The following is a 19,991-nucleotide window of genomic DNA, read 5'->3' as shown; positions in this document are numbered from 1 at the left end:
ACTTGTAGTTACTTTTTAGTTACTTTTGTACTTTTAGTTACTTTTTAGTCACTTTTGTACTTTTTGTTACTTTTTAGTTACTTTTGTACTTTTACTTACTTTTTAGTTACTTTTGTGCTTGTAGTTACTTTTTAGTTACTTTCGTACTTGTAGTTACTTTTTAGTTACTTTTGTACTTTTAGTTACTTTTTAGTCACTTTTGTACTTTTTGTTACTTTTTAGTTACTTTTGTACTTTTACTTACTTTTTAGTTACTTTTGTGCTTGTAGTTACTTTTTAGTTACTTTTGTACTTGTAGTTACTTTTTAGTTACTTTCGTGCTTGTAGTTACTTTTTAGTTACTTTTGTACTTTGTTACTTTTTAGTTACTTTTCGTTACTTTGTTACTTTTCGTAACTTTTCGTTACTTTGTTACTTTTCGTTACTTTCGGTACTTTTAGTTACTTCCGTACTTTTAGTTACTTTCGGTACTTTTAGTTACTTTTTAGTTACTTTTGTACTTTTAGTTACTTTTTAGTTACTTTTCTACTTGTAGTTACTTTTTAGTTACTTTCGTACTTTTAGTTACTTTTTAGTTACTTTTGTACTTGTAGTTACTTTTTAGTTACTTTTGTACTTTTAGTTACTTTTGAGTTACTTTCGTACTTTTAGTTACTTTTTAGTTACTTTTGTACTTTGTTACTTTTCGTAACTTTTCGTTTCGTTCGTACTTTTCGTTACTTTGATACTTTTTGTTACTTTTCATTACTTTCGTTACTTTTAGGAACTTTCGTACTTTTCGTTACTTTCGTTACTTTTAGTTACTTTCGTACTTTTAGTTACTTTTGGTACTTTTAGTTACTTTCGTACTTTTAGTTACTTTCGTACTTTTAGTTACTTTTTAGTTACTTTGTTACTTTTCGTAACTTTTCGTTACGTTCGTACTTTTCGTTACTTTGTTACTTTTCGTTACTTTTCATTACTTTCGTTACTTTTAGGAACTTCCGTACTTTTCATTACTTTCGGTACTTTTAGTTACTTTTGTACTTTTAGTTACTTTTGGTACTTTTAGTTACTTTTGTAGTTTTAGTTACTTTCGTACTTTTAGTTACTTTTTAGTTACTTTCGTTCTTTGAGTTACTTTTTAGTTACTTTCGTACTTGTAGTTACTTTTTAGTTACTTTTGTACTTTTAGTTACTTTTTAGTCACTTTTGTACTTTTTGTTACTTTTTAGTTACTTTTGTACTTTTACTTACTTTTTAGTTACTTTTGTGCTTGTAGTTACTTTTTAGTTACTTTCGTGCTTGTAGTTACTTTTTAGTTACTTTTGTGCTTGTAGTTACTTTTTAGTTACTTTTGTACTTTTTGTTACTTTTTAGTTACTTTTGTACTTTTAGTTACTTTTTAGTTACTTTCGTACTTTTAGTTACTTTCGTACTTTTAGTTACTTTCGTACTTTTAGTTACTTTCTGACTTTTAGTTACGTTACGTGACGTTACGTTACGTGACGTTACGTTACGTGACGTTACGTAACTTTACGTCACGTTACGTTACTGTACGTTACGTTATGTTACTTTACGTTACATTACTTTACGTTATGTTACGTTACTTTACGTTACGTTACGTTACGTTACTTTACGTTACGTTACGTTACGTTACGTTACGTTACGTTACTTTTCGTTACTTTTAGTTACTTTTAGTTACTTTTAGTTAGTTGTAGTTACTTTACGTTACTTTACTTTACGTTACTTTACGTTATGTTACGTTACGTTACGTTACGTTACTTTACGTTACGTTACGTTACGTTACTTTACGTTACTTTACGTTACGTTACCAGGGCAGGAGGAGAGGAGGAGGAGGCCGCTGATTGGATGGATCCATTAAGATGTGTAGAGTCCTTGTTAACCTCCTCACTCTGGCTGTGATAGGAGGTGGTGTGAAACCCTGGGCCTCTCTTGGTGTGAATGAGAGATCCGATGGTGAGGATCATCCCAGCAGTCACAGTGCACAGCTGCAGATGGCTGACGTCCCCACGCGGTAGAATCTCTGTGATGAAGAGGTAATACATGTAGGCCAGAGAGAACAGCGCCAGAGTGAGGAAGAAGAGGGTGCGTCTCCTCTTGCGGTGCGTGGCGTAGTAGTACCAGAGGACCAGGCTGGGCAGAGCTGTCAGGATGATGATGCCCAGCAGGTAGTGCAGCGCTGCGGCCCGGAGCAGCAGAGGCAGCAGCACCAGGGCCAGGATCATGGAGATCTCCAGGTTGTCAATCAGGGCCCCGAGAACAGGAGAGTGACATCCGCTGTGAGGGGGTTTGTGTCTCAGCCACCTGCAGCGCACACATTCAGGCAGAGTTACAAACACTTGAAAATAAAAAAACTTAATTAGGAATGATGCTAATACACTTTCATTGATCTAACTAATAAGATGATATGAGGAAAAATCACATGTTGTTTTCTTATTAGAAGGGTCAGACCCTGTAATTTTAATATTGTGCTTTGGTGTGATGTCACACGTGTTTGGTTTTAAATAAACTGTAAAAAGATAAATAAATGGATAACGAGCAGCCGAAGCGTTTATCTGATTCAAGATCAGTTCAACCACTCAGTGTGTCTGTGTGTGTGTCTGTGTGTGTGTCTGTGCGTGTCACAGTATTATATTTGTTATTATATGTCATTTTTTACATATACATGTTCAGTTTTCATCATTGAGATTGATGTACACTAACCAGCATCTGGAATAAAAGAGCAAACTGGGATAAGATTATTTTTTATTTTCTATTTTCCAAAAATATGTATGTAATACAGGTGTGAGGAGGGAGGGGAGGGTAAGGAGGGGAGGGGGGGAGTCAGGATGAGGGGACGGTTGAGGAAGAGGAGGACCTCTGTCGTTTAAAGAGAAAACAGGGGAACATCTTCCTCCTCTGTGTCCCTTCTCTCTCCTCCTTCTCCTCCTTCTCCTTCTTCTCTCTCTTCTTCAGTTCTTTATTCTCCTTCTTCTCTCTCTTCTTCAGTTCTTTATTCTCCTTCTTCTCTCTCTTCGTCAGTTCTTTATTCTCCTCCTCTTTCTCTCTCTCCAGTTGCTCTTTCTTTTCCTGCTTCTTCTTCTCCTTCCTCTCCTTTTTGACCTTCTCGTTGTACTTCAAGGCGAGATCCTGAAAAGACAGAGACACAACATAAGTGTCAACATTTTCTTCTTCAAAGTCTGAACATGAAACAAACCTACAATCCATATAATTCAAATCCAAAATGATCTGATGTAATGAACCTGAAGCTCAGAGTTCTGCAGGATCAGGAGTTCTACTTCCTTATGCTCAGCAGACAACTTCTCCTTTGTCTCCGTGATCTGGTTTATGAGATGCTCTATCTGCTGGAAGTAGGCCTCATGTTCCAGGACGGTGCTCCTCAGCTTCTCCTTATAGTCCAGCAGAGCTTGAAACTTCACCTTCCAGTGGTTTTCCACTTTCTGGTTCTCCAGTTGCTGGAACTGAAGATCAACTGATCTCCTGCTGTGGAAGTCACCAGGGAGGCTCAGAGGGTCGGAGCAGAACTATCGTACAAGAATATACTTATTAAACCACAGCAACAAAAGCACTCACAGACTCAGGGTCGGGTTGGATGATCGATCGATGGTCAATCGAACCTCAGTCACATGTCTCCTATGTCTGTTTCTTTATTACCCCTTTCCAAGGAAGTTATGCTTTCACCCCTGACCATTTCAGATTTCGAAACTTGGTGGAAGGATGAGACATGGGTCAAGAAAGAACCCATTAAAGTTGGAGGTGGATCAGGACAAAGGGACTGATCCAGGGTTTTTTTGTGGACATTTTCACTGATTTCAGATGAATCTTAATGAAAAAATCTACCATAATCAGGAGACTGGTGTCTATGAAAGTGTGTAATTTGTTGCAGATCCAAATAAAAACCAGATCCAGCAGTTTTTAATGTGGTTTCATGAGGGGACTGTTTGGCTTCTGGCCGAGGTATGAGCTCATAGTTCTCTTTGCTATGTGCTATGTGTCTTGCTTTTTTCCCAAATCTTCAGTTTTTAGCTACAGTCTCACTTGAGTTCTTTGTCTCAGGAAGAGAAATGGTTGAGAAATTTGAAGAGACTGAATGTCAGTGAAAGCAGAGAAGACAATGAGGATGTGTGGTTTATGTCAACTTATGAAAATAACATAGAACTGAGCCGACACTGCAGCTAAAGTGCATCTTACAGTAAATGTGTAATTGTTAAACATAGGGGTTGTAACATCTGGATAATCATCATTACGTGTGAATTGCTTTCCCTGATTTAACATGTGGGGTTTATAGGGACTGCATTGTTTGTCCTTGTACTTCCACGAATTCAGGGGAAATAAACCAGAGCCAACAGGATACAGATCCTCTTTTATTGGACAATCTTGTAAAGTCGACACAAACTTTATCATGTCCATTTAGTGATTTGACAGGAGGAACCAAACTTGAGCAGATGCATATCTGTCTGGTCTGTCTGTGTGTGAGCGAGCGAGCCTGGTGCTGAACTCCTCATGTCTGCAGACAGATGCAGGCGGTTATGTATCTGGCAGCCGGGGGCCGAGTCTGTGGATGTGAGAGACTTGGCTTCCTCTGATTTAAGGTCAGTGAGTTGCCATGGGAACTGACTTCAGGTCAGCGATAAGTTTTTTAGCCGTGAACAGTCGACAGCCTTGTTGACCTCTTGAGATACGAGAGGTTTTCAGAACAACATCAGAAAGTTGGTGCCAGTGAGATTCCTAAAAATAGCTAATTCGAACAGAGAAGCTAAACCCACCTGGTCCTTTCTGTTTATATCAACGGCAATGATCTGGAACCTGTAGAGAATATTTTAAAAAGGCAAAAAACTTCTCCAACTGAAACTATACCTTAAACAAACTCTACTGCTAACACCCTTTTATCATTTTTTAATGATGTAAACAACTATAACTTCTCCTTATAGAGCATATACATACAAATCAGTGTGTGTGTGTTTTTAAAGTATTTAGAAGCAGGACTTTTTTCCAAGAGGCAGGTTTACTATATTATCTCCATAACGTTTTTAGTAAAACCTGGAACCTCAGCAAACTGGAACAAAAATACTAGTTCTGCGAATGATAAAGTTATCATGAACTCATCAGTAAAAGTGCGTCACACACAAATGAATGCGTGATACATTTTTGGGAACATATCTGGCATTTCCACTGAAAAGGGAACTTTAAACAATGTGCACATATTTGCTTAATGAACACTGATGAATGCTGATAGAAGAGCTGAGATGTCAAGAGCGGGTGATTAAGTATGAATGTGTGTTATGGTGGAAACAAAGTGAGTCTCTTCCTCTTTTTCCTTCACCACTTTAATCATGTTGTACAAGTAGATGTTAACTTATCGATGTTAATTATTATCAATGATTAGAAATATCTTTAGGGACATTCTCCAAAGATAAAGAACAGTGGTTGTGTTACTAACATAATATCTGAAGTGTAATGACATCAAGCAAACTTTGAGAGATGAAACAAACATGGGCACACATGTTGTGATTTATTTATTGTTAAAATTTAATGTAAACTTAATTTTGTTTCATAAGATGTTGTTGTTGATCTTCTTCTTTTTATTGCAATTATTATTATTATTATATTATATAATTTTACCATAATAATATCAGTGACAGTAGTACTGTAGTAATATAGTATATCAAGAGACAGTGAATTGCCCTATAATAACCCCAGAAACAGCAGTAGAGGCCCAGAAGTTTTGGAGCTCGGCATTTAGATTCAAACACAGACAAAATCTTTCAGAGAAAAAAAGGGGCAAGATTAAATTTGGGCTTTGCTTTGTAATCGTTAACTCATAACCAAAACATATCTATAAATACCAAGGCCCGGTACTTAGCACAAATTAAAAAAACTTTAATTAATTCTTTAATAAATGGGCTATTTATTAAAGGTTTTTAAATTTTCGCAGAGCAGTGAGCCTCGGTGTTCAGGGGAATGAGTCATTGATCACAACGCAGAGCACAAATCAAACCTCTGCCCTCTTTTGGTTTCATGACACGTCCTTAGATCCACCTGTTTTTGATATGAGCCGCTCAACTGGTGTTTGCTCTCACTGCAGTCTGACAGTAGCCTGAGGGCAACGACTGTACAGCACCAGAGGTAAAACACTCTCTGAGGTAATTGACAACAGGAAAGTGGACGCACATGACCACATTTACTCCTTTGGGGCCACTTAGAGTGAAAATATAAACTTAAGTGAAATTAATTCATATTTCAACCCTAAGTGCATGAATGAAAGATTGTTATTATATTCAGCCTTCAGGGCCTCAAACAGATAAAGGGGGGTCTCCTGAGGGTCTTTCTGTTAGAGACATGAATGCTCGCCAGCAAGATACCGTTATTCTACAGTGTACCTACTTTACTCTACAACAGTTTCTTACTGTAAAAAATATTACAGTACTATACTGTGTATTTAAATGTTTTGTTACTGTAATTTCCATTTATGGTTTATATAAAATTACTAGGAAATCTGATTATACAGTAAAACATTGCTAGAAGCTTATGATTAGATTTCACAATCATAACCAATTGCAAGCATGTAAATGGTTCAGGCAAGAACTGGCCTTCAACCCTTTGGTTTTTATTGAACGGTAAATGGTCTGTATTTATATAGAGCTTTTCTCATGACCACTCAAAGAACTTCACAGTACAGTTTTTTTTTTTCGCCATCCACCCATTCACACTCACATTCATACAGTGCATCTATCGGCAGCACTTTCTTCTATGAGGGGCAATATTACATTGGCAGATGGGGAAGACTGGGATTGAACCGCTGACCTACTGGTTGGAATTCCACCGCTCTCCCCCCTCAGTCACGGCCACCAGTCAATGCAATATTAAACATATTTAATAACTGACAAAATCAAAGCATCCATAAAAAACATCATTCCTCATCCTGAACAGGTTCTCAATCGGCATGAATTCTGTTCTCTTATTTAACTTTCACAATAGATGACCATATTTGATAAAGTCACCGCATTAAGCACATTCAGTTACTAATATTTTGTCATTTCTAATGAAATTCTTGGAAAATGAAATCCACAAAACAATCAACAAGTTGTTAACAAACTGTTTACCACTTCAAGACCACACGTCATGTACCCTGTCCCCGGAAGATGTGTCAGGCTCCATTTAGTCTCACTTAAAGTACATGAGTACATTCTCCAGTCTTCTTAAACAACACATGCCCGGGCTGGCCTTTGGTCCTGTCTCAGGGTTGACGAGAATAAATTGCCTAAAAATGTAAAAAGATAAATAAAATAGTGATCATTTGCAGAGCTTGTGGGATCCTCTTGAGGCTGCAAGCTGATCACAAGTTGGCAGTAAAAACTGGGTTGGATGCCCTCATGACTTTAAGATCATCTAACATCCCTTTGTGACTTTGTCATGATGCAAACAACAGCAGTGTTTCTGCCAGATTTGCTTATGTGACACTTACCTAGCAGTTGTTGTTGTGGACTGGCTGTGAGGCTCAGGTGCCATCAACAGGCTGGAGTGGGAGACAGTAGAAGATGGACGATGCTAAATAAAACACACAACTCTTTGGCTATGAGCATAACAAGCAAGTTTCCCTCCCGGGAGGAGGAGGAAAGAAACATGATACAATAGATCTGCAACTTAAGGTCAAATAGAACCTACTCTCTTCTTTAGATTTTAAAACAAATCATTGATCACATTTGAACACTGACATAGTAAATAAATGACAAATTAACGTTACTTTAATGACCAACCTAGATATATAATCAATCATTTTACACAGCAGCTGAAATGGTGCATGTTTGCTAATGTTACTTGAAAACGTGTATCTTTGCAACATGCAGCTAACACGTATGATATCAAGCAGTGATTTTGACTTATATCATTTCAAATTCAGCAAAAAGGACAAAACAGGGAAATGTTGTCTGTAATGTTGTTTGCTGTTTGCAGTTAATACGATTTGAATGACCTCTATAGTAATGATGCTATGTGTCTATGACCTGATCGTCTGGTTATAAATGGGACAAATGCAAGTTATTTTCCACACATGTTGCGTTATTTTAAGACATGATGAGATAAGACTGCTGATCGAGGCTGATATTGCCCTTGGCTTGGAGGTGACAGATTTGTGAATGTGTGTTTGCTCTGTCTGCCACTTATCCAATACGTCCTACAGCCTGTGTGTGTAACTGTGAGCATGTTTGCACATGCCTCCATGCATGTGTATGTAGGACCTTGGCCCACTTGGAAATATGATGTACATTGGATAGAGAGAACATGGAGTAGATGTGAGTGGGCTGAATTGACCTCTCAGCAGAAAGTTGCAGAAAGTCAGTGGTGGCAATGACAGTGATTAACAATGCACAGTACAGATTTATGGTTAACGTATTGGTGGTAATTGGATGATGGGATTAAGAGGCTTATGGTGGCTAACAACAATGACATTTTATTGGACATCCGTCCAGCTGGAATATCGATAGCTGCTCCCTGTGTGAAGCCCGGCCAAAGAAAAATCACTATCGCCATCCATAACCTTTGTTTTCCGAGAATTAGGTATCATTATCATATATCACATTTTTTCCACACAACATATGGTGGTTGTTTTGTGTCAAGTGCACTGCACCCCCCTATAGGGTAAGATACAGGTGTAGATTTGGTAAGGTAAGAGGACTTGTCCCCACCAATGTCACAGAGTATGGAATTTTCCATATCAATATATTTACCCATCTCGAACAGTCTTGCCATCTATGCAGTTTCTGAAATGTGTGTTTTCCGCAATATAGAAGAGAAAGACTGAGATATGGGGGGGATACTCGAGTATGATCTGGCAACCGTTAACTTCAAACTGTACTCCACAGTATTGACCAGCTGCAGCTCAGGAGGTTTTGTGAAGTGTTTGCGCATTTGTGAGGTTGAAAATTCCTTCCAAAGCAAATCAATACATCACGTCTAAGTTGATGAAGATGAAGTCAAAGTAACAGCCGAGGTCCGCTAATAAGAAAGTGCTGCAGTCAACCCCAAACTACTTACTGTTTAATGCCTTCCCCCTTTTCCGTGGCTGGCTCAAGAGTTATTAATGCAAATACATGAGTCATGGACATTATTTATAAAGTAAATGATGCCCAGTTTATCTGAGGAATGTCAGGAAAAGCTTTATTCTGAAAGTCCTGTTTGATAATAAAAATGTCAGACTACGGAAGACAGTAAGAAGATGTTAAAGACGAAATAATAACAATAATCTCTATGAACTGAGATAAAGAGAAACCGTTTGGTGAATGTCTGTCTTTGTTTGTTAACTCATTCCATGGAGGGTGGATTCTTATTTTCTTTATTATATTGTATGTTTTCTTCTTTTGATAGAAACCATTCCAAAATAATCCCAATCAAAATAATGGATTGGAAACTTCAAATCAATGCTCATCTGTCATGACTGACACACTGAGTGAGACTGACTGAGTTGATTGTTACTGGAACTAAAACCTTAAATGATAATACTGTTTGCTTGTTTTGACTGCTCATCCTGGTATTTGAGTCCTGTTGCTTTAACCCCCTGTGATTTATCAATTTATCCATTGGTGCAGCTGTGGCTTCGAGTTTAGTAGAGATGTTGTCCTATAACCAGAAAGTCCACTCAATTGCTTTAAGTGGTCATCAAGACCAGAAAACACTATATAAACACAAACCATTTACCATTCTTATGTTACTGAGCAACAGCGCCCTCTACACACGTGGTGATGAATTCTGTTGGGCTCTGTGTCCGAGCAATTAAGTGAATTTCATGTGGGGGAAAAACAAAGTCTATCCCTTTGTATTACCCATAATCCCCGGCTTCTTGAGCCAGAAGAGCTGCGGCTGTAACAAACAAACCAAATCTTCACATTTTAATAGTTAATTCACTGAATATTTGAGATAAACGCTGTTTTTTAATGACTTCTGAGTCTTTTAACTGATCAACAGTTTGCCATTACTCTTAAACTTGCTGATCCTGGATCAGTCGGATACACACTTCTCACACGAGACCAACTCACTAAAGTTGCATAGAGTAAAAACAAGTCTTCAGGGTGAGGAGCAGGAATGAGAACTGCACAAATCTCCCTATTTCCACTCAGTGTAGCGTCAAACTAATTTTGAAGCTGATATTTAAGGTAAAAAAAGTTGCATAGTGTTGCTTTCAATCACAGAAATTGCAATTTCGACTTCTACCGAGACCAAAACCGAAGACTAACAACTGCTAACATCTACTGGTAGTTGGTAACTTAAATTGTGCAGAAGACCTTCAATAGTGCAAGAGATATTCAACATTGTCCTATATTGTAAATGATCCAGTGTGTGTGTGTGTGTGTGTGTGTGTGTGTGTGTGTGTGTGTGTGTGTGTGTGTGTGTGTGTGTGTTTGTGTTTGTGTCTGTGTTGAGTATAACTGTCTCTTCTCATAATGAATGTGATGCTCAGCTCCTAACTGTATATTGATTGGGAGGAATCACAGACCTTAGGAACACCTATGCATGCCAAACGTGAATAAATCCATAGTTTACAGATTATAATGCATGTTCACAGGGGACCGGGAGAGTCTTGGGGTGAGGGGTTGATTTGAAGATGGTGGGATGAATGTCAACCTCACTGTATAATGTCCACAACAACATGTGACAGACACTCACCAGCTATAACTCTTGACTTTGAGGTGACACACAACGAAGCCCCATGACCATGATTCATCATGAGTCCACAACAGCTCTTGTCAGGTTTTAAAGGTGCTAATGGGAAATGCTTTTTGTTTAATGCTAAAAGAAGTCACTACCATACATTTGTAAAATAACAATGTGGGTGTGTGATGATAAAGGACTTTGATGTTTCATGTTACTTTGAAATTCCTTAGCTTATTTTCTGTGAATTCCTGTGAATGTGATTATCTGCCCGCCCTGTTGTGTTTAACCTGGTCGGCTGTGGCTCTCTCGAACCAGAAGGTCAGTGGTTCGTGATAAATAGAGTGCTGTGTGTAGCTATATAAATGTGTGTGTGTGTGTGTGTGTGTGTGTGTGTGTGTGTGTGTGTGTGTGTGTGTGTGTGTGTGTGTGTGTGTGTGTGTGTGTGTGTGTGTGTGTGTGTGTTTCCTGTTCTGCTGCTTCCATGTTATGTATTTGGATTCCTGACTTTTCTTTTTCTTCCTCCATTGATCTTTAAACATAGACTGTGGCATTTATAATTAAACATTTCCTCCAGTCTCATTTTCTGCAATTTATGTCCTGCGAACCAGTTAATAAATGAACAAAATCGTGAAAGAAAGTGTACACATGGTGCATACATGATTATGGCTGCTGGCGCTGCTGCTGCAAACGACACATTCTAACAGTCTGACTCATTTAGTGTTGGCACCTCAAATCTACCAAACCTTCAAGAGCACTACTGGCCAGCTGTACCTTGTCAATACATATATGTACATCACGTTTATGAGAATTATGAGTTTGTTTTTATTGGAATTACCATGAAATGACTAACTGAAATGGAGGAAGGAATTAATGCAAGTGAAATGGTATTTTTGAGAATAGTTGTTAATGTCTGAACTACATCAGACTGGGAGATAACTGGAAGGCAGCTCTGCAGAGCAACACAAGGAAAAACATCTTCTAAACCTTTTGTTGCCCATGATGCTGTTTCCACAACATGTGTTTGTTTTCTATTTTGGCATCACTGGGAATACTGGAAGAACTCCAGGGGGATTATTCAGAAATGATCCTGTTTAATGCAGATCAAATGAATGCGAATACATCTCTCTCAGGTAAACCGCAAATGGCTTCCTGTCACCTATACTTTGACACATTCTGACTCACAGTATTCAGATTTTAATACGTGAAAAACACAAACACGCTGTGAAATGTTTCATTTCCAATGTGCCGGCTCTGTTTTGAACAGACCTTGCATTGGCCTCATCAACCGGAACATATACATCAAGCAATAACTGTCCGAACAACCTTTTTGTAATCATCCGCTCTGTCTTAAAATGGATTTATCAGTAATCTTCTGGTTAAGAAACATCAGAGATAAAAATCTATGGGCTGTATGTGGTGGTGGGGTCATCATACAAATACTCATATCAATAATAAAGGCAGATGGAAAGCATCCATCAATTCTCCATTCTGAAATCCAGCTCCAATCTAATCTCCTGTTGCTACTTTCATTTCCTTTTGCTGTGAGCATGGCATTGATTAGGAAGCAATTTAATCCATTATTGCATGCATGGATGTTCTTTATGTCAGTGGCCCCTATCTACTCTTACATGGTTGCACATAAATGAAGCGACAGGATAACAGCAACTCCCTATGTTGTGCACAGACTTGTAATCACACGCACACACATTTACAATACATGTTCAACTTTCATTTCCCCTGAGATAGTGTTTCACAATGCTGAGAATTACATGTTAACCTTCGCTTCCATAACACAAAAGAAGGAGAGTGTGTAAACATGCGGCATTACAGGGATGTAAATAAATGACGAGAGACATGCATCCCCAGCATTTTCCTAGAACAATCCCGACTCAGTATTTAAAATGTTTTCTGACAAGCACAGAGAGAAGTGAAATAACCTCGGAATTTGCGTCATCAACAAATGGCCTCACCTACAGGAACATGTGGACAAAGTGTGCATCGCAGCAGAGCTCTGTGAGTCAGGCGAAGGTGGTAAAGAGAGGAATAGGAAGAGTGACAGAATGAGGAATTAAGAAAAAATGCTGTAAGACTGATGGAGAGGAGGAATGTGAAAGAAACTTCTTCCTCTAAAGGCTGCAGTGTCACAAACCGTCATGGTCATATCAACATTATTGAAATGGAGCTGTTCTTTTTTTCAGATCAATAAACCGACAATATGCCACCGCAGTGACAGTGAAGTGTGCATTAGCTGAGCCATCATCCTGCTGATAAACAAACTGAATTGAGGTCATGCCCCTGCGTCTTTTATAATTCATATTCAATTGTTATAATGTACTGTGTTATACCCACATAAAACACCCCCTGATGGACAGAAATAAAACTTACATGAATGTACACCTGCAATCGAGCACAGTTTTTTATGAATAAGGATTTGGAAAAGGAACACAGACCTCAAGCATTTTACTGCTGCAGCTTATCGAGATTTTAAGTGCACTTAAGTAATGTAGCCCACTGGTTCACAATCAAGGGGTGTTACATGTGACTCCTTTAGTTTTGGTCTGGAGGTCCTCAGTAGTCCAGTTATCTGTTTGCTTAGTTTAATAGTTGGGACTGTTTTCGGTAGCTTAGGGGGATGAGTGTGACGGCCCCACTGTGAAGGCTGGCTCAGTAGCTTCCCCTTCTCCAACCCTAGTTTGTTTCTTGATTTATATCTGGGTATAATAATTGCTAACCCTCTTTATTTTCAATTGTCATGGCATCCTTTCTCATATGTTCCGGTCTCCAGTTGAGTCATGGTTTGTTAAGGGAGGCAATAACAAGGGGTCAGCCTCCTTGTAAAGGTGACAGGCTAAATCTGAGGAGGTGTGAGATTATTAAAAGTAAAGGACAAAAGACAAAAAAGTTCTAGAAATCGATGCACAATGTTTGGACAACTATCATCTAAGAAATGTAGCAGGGAAACTTATCTTTAATGAAACCCAAACCAACCCAAAAGGCTGGGACCCAACTAAGGAGCAGAGCTGGATTATAATTGTTAATGTATTGATGAAATTCTTCATGATAAGGAGGATTAATAGTGGTGATGTAGGGCTGGGCGATTCATGTTTTGACAGACAACACGAACAGCCAATGATAATGACAATAGTGCCATGCCGAACCAATCATGTGGCTGGAATAGAGCTACCGAAGAAGACACCCTGACGGATACAGTCCAAGGCTAAAAAAGGACATTGTTGAAGAGAAGGGTCCGAGGAATTCAGTAGTGTGGAGATATTTTGGCTATTTCAAATCTGACAAGAAGCAGAGTAGCGTGCACTGCAAACTGTGTCGAAAGCATGTTCCCACAAAGACAAGTGATACTAGTAATCCTTTTTACCATCTGAAGCAGAAATGACAGAAATAGTGATTTGATTTATATCGTGATATATATTCTATAAGATTTTTTTCCATATCACCCAGCTCTAAGGTCATGTGTATTTTAAAAACATGGATCCTCTGTGTGGTTTGATATTAACCTGAATGTTTGATATTAACCTGAATGTGATCAAACCTTTTCAGTTTCTTCACTGCGTGGAGGCCCTAGCTGCTGTCCGTGGTGCTGATCTGGCTTTAAGCCCAGGGACACATTCACAGCACCTTTCTCTCTGCTGCTGATCCCATTGTGAGACACTGAGGACATTCTGTAATGTACGCCATCGTCTTTGTCTGACTTGACTCGAAATGGTTCGGCAGAAGGTCTCCCTCTTCACTAAGTTGGAGTTTGCCGTTTCTTCTAAAAAATTGTTTGCAGAGAACTATTATAAAACCCACTGAACTCCCTGCTTATCTGGTATCTGCGCTTCAGGTTTGAGCTTTGCAATGTGATAAAAATAATAAATAGGCACAGGCCAGGAAAAAAAAAACGTCTTTGTGCGTCAAGGAATTTCCACGTTGTGATGCTCCTCTCAAGAATCTGGGCCCTACATCTTCTTTGGCCTGAGATGTAGCCTCTGTATGCACTTGTGATTTGTCCTTGCTTCATTCACAATACTGACTTCACATTCAGTGGTTTGTGGTTTAAGTGCACAGAGGAGAATTTTTTGAAGTGCACTTCAACGGTTGTTACCCATGTCATCGTGCTCAGCTCACTCCTGCTTTCACTTTCCTTTCCCCCTTTACTGGAAGTCACAAGATGACGTTACCAAAGCGCACAGTGTCTGTTATATCCAATCACTAAAAATGATGATCCCTCGCCTGCCACAAATTGTGCAGATTACAGCAATAGGCGTGTGTGTGTGACATAAATGCCCTTGGGGAAGGGATGTGTGAGGGATTTCCACACACTGACTGCAATTATAGAAATTCACTCTGGCTTCGTTCAATGTTTATAGAGCCTGAATTTATAGCGTATGTTTTACCTCTTCCTTCAGGGAACCTTTATTGAAAAACTATATCCATCATCTCTTGCTTGAATACTGCAACATCCTTTATCATGGTCCGAGTCTTCTTTAAAGGGGAGTATAGATCGTCATAGAAAGCTCACTGCCTCAACCTAGGTGTAATTACTCCAAATCTTTAGATCTGACAAGTCATATTTCACTACTTTTCCTCAGGTGCAAGGCAACAGTGCAGTTAAAAAAGCTTGTTAGATTTAGGATGGTCTATTAAAAGCAGAAATTGAACGATGATTGGTCCGAGTTGTTATTTCTTGGTCCGAATGAGCTTCTCTGTTTCAGTATGTGTTTAAAAGTAATTACAGATCTGGTCAGTGGATCAATTCAAAACCTGTAGATGTTCAAACAGCCTACTCTTTCCAAGCTAGGATCAACCTGGAACTTCATCTTTTGATCAGGAAACTGAATATAACCTTGGAAGGGAAAAGACTCTTTATTAAACTAGTGCAGTGCCTGTTTGGAATGAGTTGCAAAAAAGGCAGCCTCTGGTGATGCTAATTCTAGTTTTCTTTCTGAAACTGTAAAGGTGACCTGCAGTAATTGAGCTGCAGACAGTAAGGACCAGCTGCAGGACTCGATCCACAGAACCTGAAGAACCCTGATGCTGCATCACATCAAAGTTCAGTGAAGCTTGACTCCGAACGCAGAAACTCAAACTAACTAATCAGTTGTCGTTGCTGTTTTCATGATCGACAGTGTCAATTGACGAGTCGCAGCCGCTGGTGACCTATATTTATTCAAATATTACTAATTCTGAACTGCACTTCACTGTGCCCTTAACAATACACAGGTGTGAAGCCAATAAGATGACGGTTCTCAACATATTTCCTACAGCCATGTTATGCCAGGCGATGGGAAATGATAAAAGGGTTGGAAGGTGTAAGCAGTGAGAGAGATGGAGAGCAAATTTAATGATCTTAAGTTGTGAAATGGCAAAATCTCTTTCCCTTAAAATGCGCCTTAAATGTTTTCATAAAAGTCTGAGAGAAAGGCTTCATATTGAGTGTTAAATTCAGGCTTTCATTCAATGTTCTCACCGTGATTGAACAGGAAAGGATGAAGGATCCTCTGAAACGCCACAGTTATATATTGGCATTGGACTAAATCTCTTCGGTCCAACGAGGGCCAACCTTTCTGTCCAAGGTCATCCAGGTTTCCATGACATGTATCGTCGCGTTTTAAATGCTATGATCTCATATGAAGACAAGTATCAGGAAAGACATTTGTTTCAAAGAAGGAAAAGAAGCTTAAACTGTAGTCTTGGTGATCGCCCTACTTACACAATCATCCTCTCTCCCATTTCTTCACATTTCTTGTCAAAGAATTTCACACCAGAAGATTGAATTGTGACCAACCATATCTATACCATATCTCATCTTTGGATGAAATGAAAAATAATTAAGGATCACTTATACTGAGGCTTGTAGCTTTAGGTCCATACGTGCACTGAAGTCAGATTATCCTCCACAGGATTTATCATATTTGTAAGTTCTGTCCACACTGAGAAATAGGCCCCGCTGTTCACGGTCTCCACTGTGGATCAATGAAAAAGAAACACCGGGGGGGGGGGGGGGGGGGGGGGGGGCAGTGAAGCAGGCGAGGATGGACAGGGGGAGTTGGAGGTCAGTGTTATTTACTCTGCAGGGGGGTGTCCTTGAACATAAACATCCCTTGCATTTGGACCAAACAGCCCCCCCGTGAAGCGACACAGGAATCATAATTGACCGTGAGTGCCGGGTGCTGGCTGGCTAAAGTACTCGGAGGCGTGATTGGATTTACAATGAGCCACACTTCAGGTGGACAGAGAGTGGCTGCAAATCTCCCGCTGCACGTTTGTCCATAACAAGACTTGAGTTGAAATACAACCACTGTTGAAAATTGGTGTGAAATAAGCTTTTGGTCATACATTACAAGGTGGGTTGTGTGCTGTCATCCATACTAATGCATGGAAAAGGACATATAGAATGCAACAGTGCATCGCCAAATGCACATGTGAACCTTTCCTGCATTGGGGAGTTTGCTGTTGAGATCCATGGCTGCAACTTGTTTGGACTCAAGAATTTGTTTTAATACGGATTTGATAAGAATTATTTAACTTAACCTTCAGCAGGAGAAATGAGGCTTTTACCTGTTGGATTTCAGGAGATTTTGTATATTTCAACTCTGCCAAGGATGTTATGTTTGTTATTATTGGCGGGTGGTTGGTTGGTTTGTTTGTTTATCAATCAGCAGGATTACACCCAATTTCCCAGGAAATATTTGGATCTTGATTTAAAAACTCATATACTCTTATATTTAGGGGACTGATTTACAATGCAGCTTGATTGAGATAAAGGGAATTGTTAAGCCATGGTTGAGGTATGTGTTCTACTGAGTGCCAAGCATGCCACAGAGGCCATGTTATCATTTGAAGTTATTTGCTTGTGTTTATTTGTTTGTTATTTAGCAGGATAATGTAAAAAAAAACATGAAATCTTGGAAACAATTCATGGACCTTGATGGAAAAATCTGATATGATTAAGGGACTGATATTTATGAGTGTGTGCAATTTGGTGCACTTCCAACTAACAATCCAAATGAAGTGAATTTAAATGTGGTTTCCTGAGGGTACTGCTCAGTGTTGGCAGAGGCATGTGCCCTCCTGACTTCCATTCTAGTTGTATATGTGATTAGATACAGTACATTCCATGTTTACACTGAATGTGTGTATTTGTTGCAAGCTATGTATGCTGTACATAAAATGCATGTGATATATTGATTGGATGAGAAAAATGCCTGTGTCCAGAACATAACACAGAAGATAATGAGGGAGACTTTAAATAGCTCCAGAGAAAGTAAGGAGTTCGGAGAAAATGTAACTGCAGCGATGCTGTCCTCAGTAACCTTTCCTGCTTCTGCTATTCATGTTAATGTGAAGACTATGTCTAAGTGTGCCAAAGTTTTTCATGGTATGAGACTGGACTCTGGTAAAAATATGACAATATCACAGTATTTCGTGGAATCATCTTTGTGAGAAATTCTTAAAAGTGGGTGCCTGGAACTCGGGGGGCACAGACATTGCAGATATGGAAAAGAGAGAATTGCCCTAATGAAAGATGAGACACATCTATTAAGGTTATGAAATGTAGCTGTGAAGTGAAGGATAATTCTGACCAATATGAATAAAAAGAAAAAGGTGAATAATTACAGGGAAGAGGGAAAATCTTGGTACCATGGAGAAGGAAGCAAGACAGGACATGGGACATGACTGTTTTAAATGAGGTACGCTAGAGTTGCACTATGCTGCAGTGCTTTTCTTTGTATTAATTAGATTCAGTGATGAGTGGGTTTCACTGCCCTGGAACCCAGCAGCACCCGGCCTGTCTAGTCCTCGTGCACCGTAAGCTGGCCTGTCTGCTCTGAGACAGGGTGAGATGGTGTAGGGCCATCTTGCACCCCTGGGACACTGTGTAACATCTGCGGCCCCCAGAGTGTTGGACTTACAAAAAAAAGCTTTTTATTTCCATGTTCTGGACTTTCCTCAAGAATCATGCCCTGAAGAAATAATCCTAAATCCAATTAACAGAAAACTGCAGCACGATGAATACCTCTACTTTGAATAGTTTTAATACAAGTAAACACAGTTTGCTGAAAATAGTGTAACTTAACACCCAACAGTCCCCTCGTGAAAACACATTTACTTGATCTGCATTTGTTTTGTGGTCCACAGCAAATCTGCAGAAGAATCACAGATATCTGCCCCATAGATTTGCCTGTTTTTTGTTATTATTATTATTAAGATCCATAAATTATTCTGAGAAATCTGTGAAAATGTAAAAAAAATGCAGTATTTTGCATGGCTAAAGAAAAAAAGAAATCCCTGGATCTGTCCCCTTCATCGAATCCTTTCCAAAACGTAGCGGGTTCTTTTTCAGCCCATGTCCTTCCACCAAGTTTGTTGAAAATCCATAGATGAAAACAACCCCTCCATGGTTGAGGTAACAAACTGCAAACAGGTGGTGAATGGGAATCGTGGAGGGTACATGATCATAGTGATAGCCAAGTGAACATGCACACAATATTCTCTCATGCACGCACCCGAATAACGGGCACACAGGTGTTATGTTGGGGTTTACCTGCCTGCTGAGAACTGCACGGACAACATGCACAGTTGAACTCAAAGCTGATTTTCGCATGGTCCACTGGTCAACCATCATGGAGGGATCTTTCCCAGGGCTGCCCATGGCCAGTCCGACTGTGACAAATGGGTCAATGTGTTTGTGAGAAAGTGAGACAAAGAGAGAGAGAGAGAGAGAGAGAGAGAGAGAGAGAGAGAGAGAGAGCAACATCGAGCCACTCACGTGTGTTCTGATTTGCAGTGAAAAAGAAAAAAAATATGAAGTCATGGCTGAAGGCGGAATAAGCTTTTGCACCGCGAGCTGGAGGTGAGTTGGAAATGTGTTGTTGTTTTCAGTCGCAGCTGTACAAGTACGCGACATCCGGGTGGGGACGCTTCCCGGTCAGCTCGCTCTCAATGGGAATTCTGGGTTTGCTCAGTATTCTGTCTGAGCTATAAACGTAAATTTCACAAATATATGTTTTGATATTTACGATTCCAGACCAGGAAGGCTCCGAAACAATCAGTATTAAGATTATTTCGTAAACGCCTCACACTCAGGCTCCTAATCAGGAGCCTGAAACCAAAGCAGCTAAATGGAAATCAAGCAACAATAATATTATTATATTGTTATTTACTCTACTTTTTCGAGTGATATTCTAAAGTCGGGGCCTTTTTTCTGTGGCCATGTCGCTGCACCTTTTACTCTTAGTCATTTGATCCATTGTTAACATTAAATATGGATGAAAGTAGCTTAAAAAGTAAAAGATTTGACAGCTTCCTCCACAACTGACCCTCTTCCACTGAGACCC

The 19,991-nt window shown here is 39.3% G+C and overlaps 1 protein-coding gene across 1 annotated transcript in view; it reads left to right on the top strand.

Moving 5' to 3' along the window:
• Positions 1-10,358, top strand: part of slc9a8 (solute carrier family 9 member 8) — a 36,693-nt gene extending 26,335 nt beyond the window's left edge. The window contains exon 17 of the transcript XR_004614502.1: positions 10,333-10,358. The gene's annotated coding sequence lies outside the window, so the exon portion shown is untranslated. The remainder of the gene's footprint in view (positions 1-10,332) is intronic.
• Positions 10,359-19,991: the final 9,633 nt, after the last annotated feature.

This window comes from Hippoglossus hippoglossus, chromosome 7, assembly GCF_009819705.1.
Source record: "Hippoglossus hippoglossus isolate fHipHip1 chromosome 7, fHipHip1.pri, whole genome shotgun sequence".
NCBI lineage: Eukaryota > Metazoa > Chordata > Actinopteri > Pleuronectiformes > Pleuronectidae > Hippoglossus > Hippoglossus hippoglossus.
The sequence above is the reverse complement of the archived record's forward strand: the minus strand, read 5'-3'. Positions and strand labels throughout refer to the sequence as shown.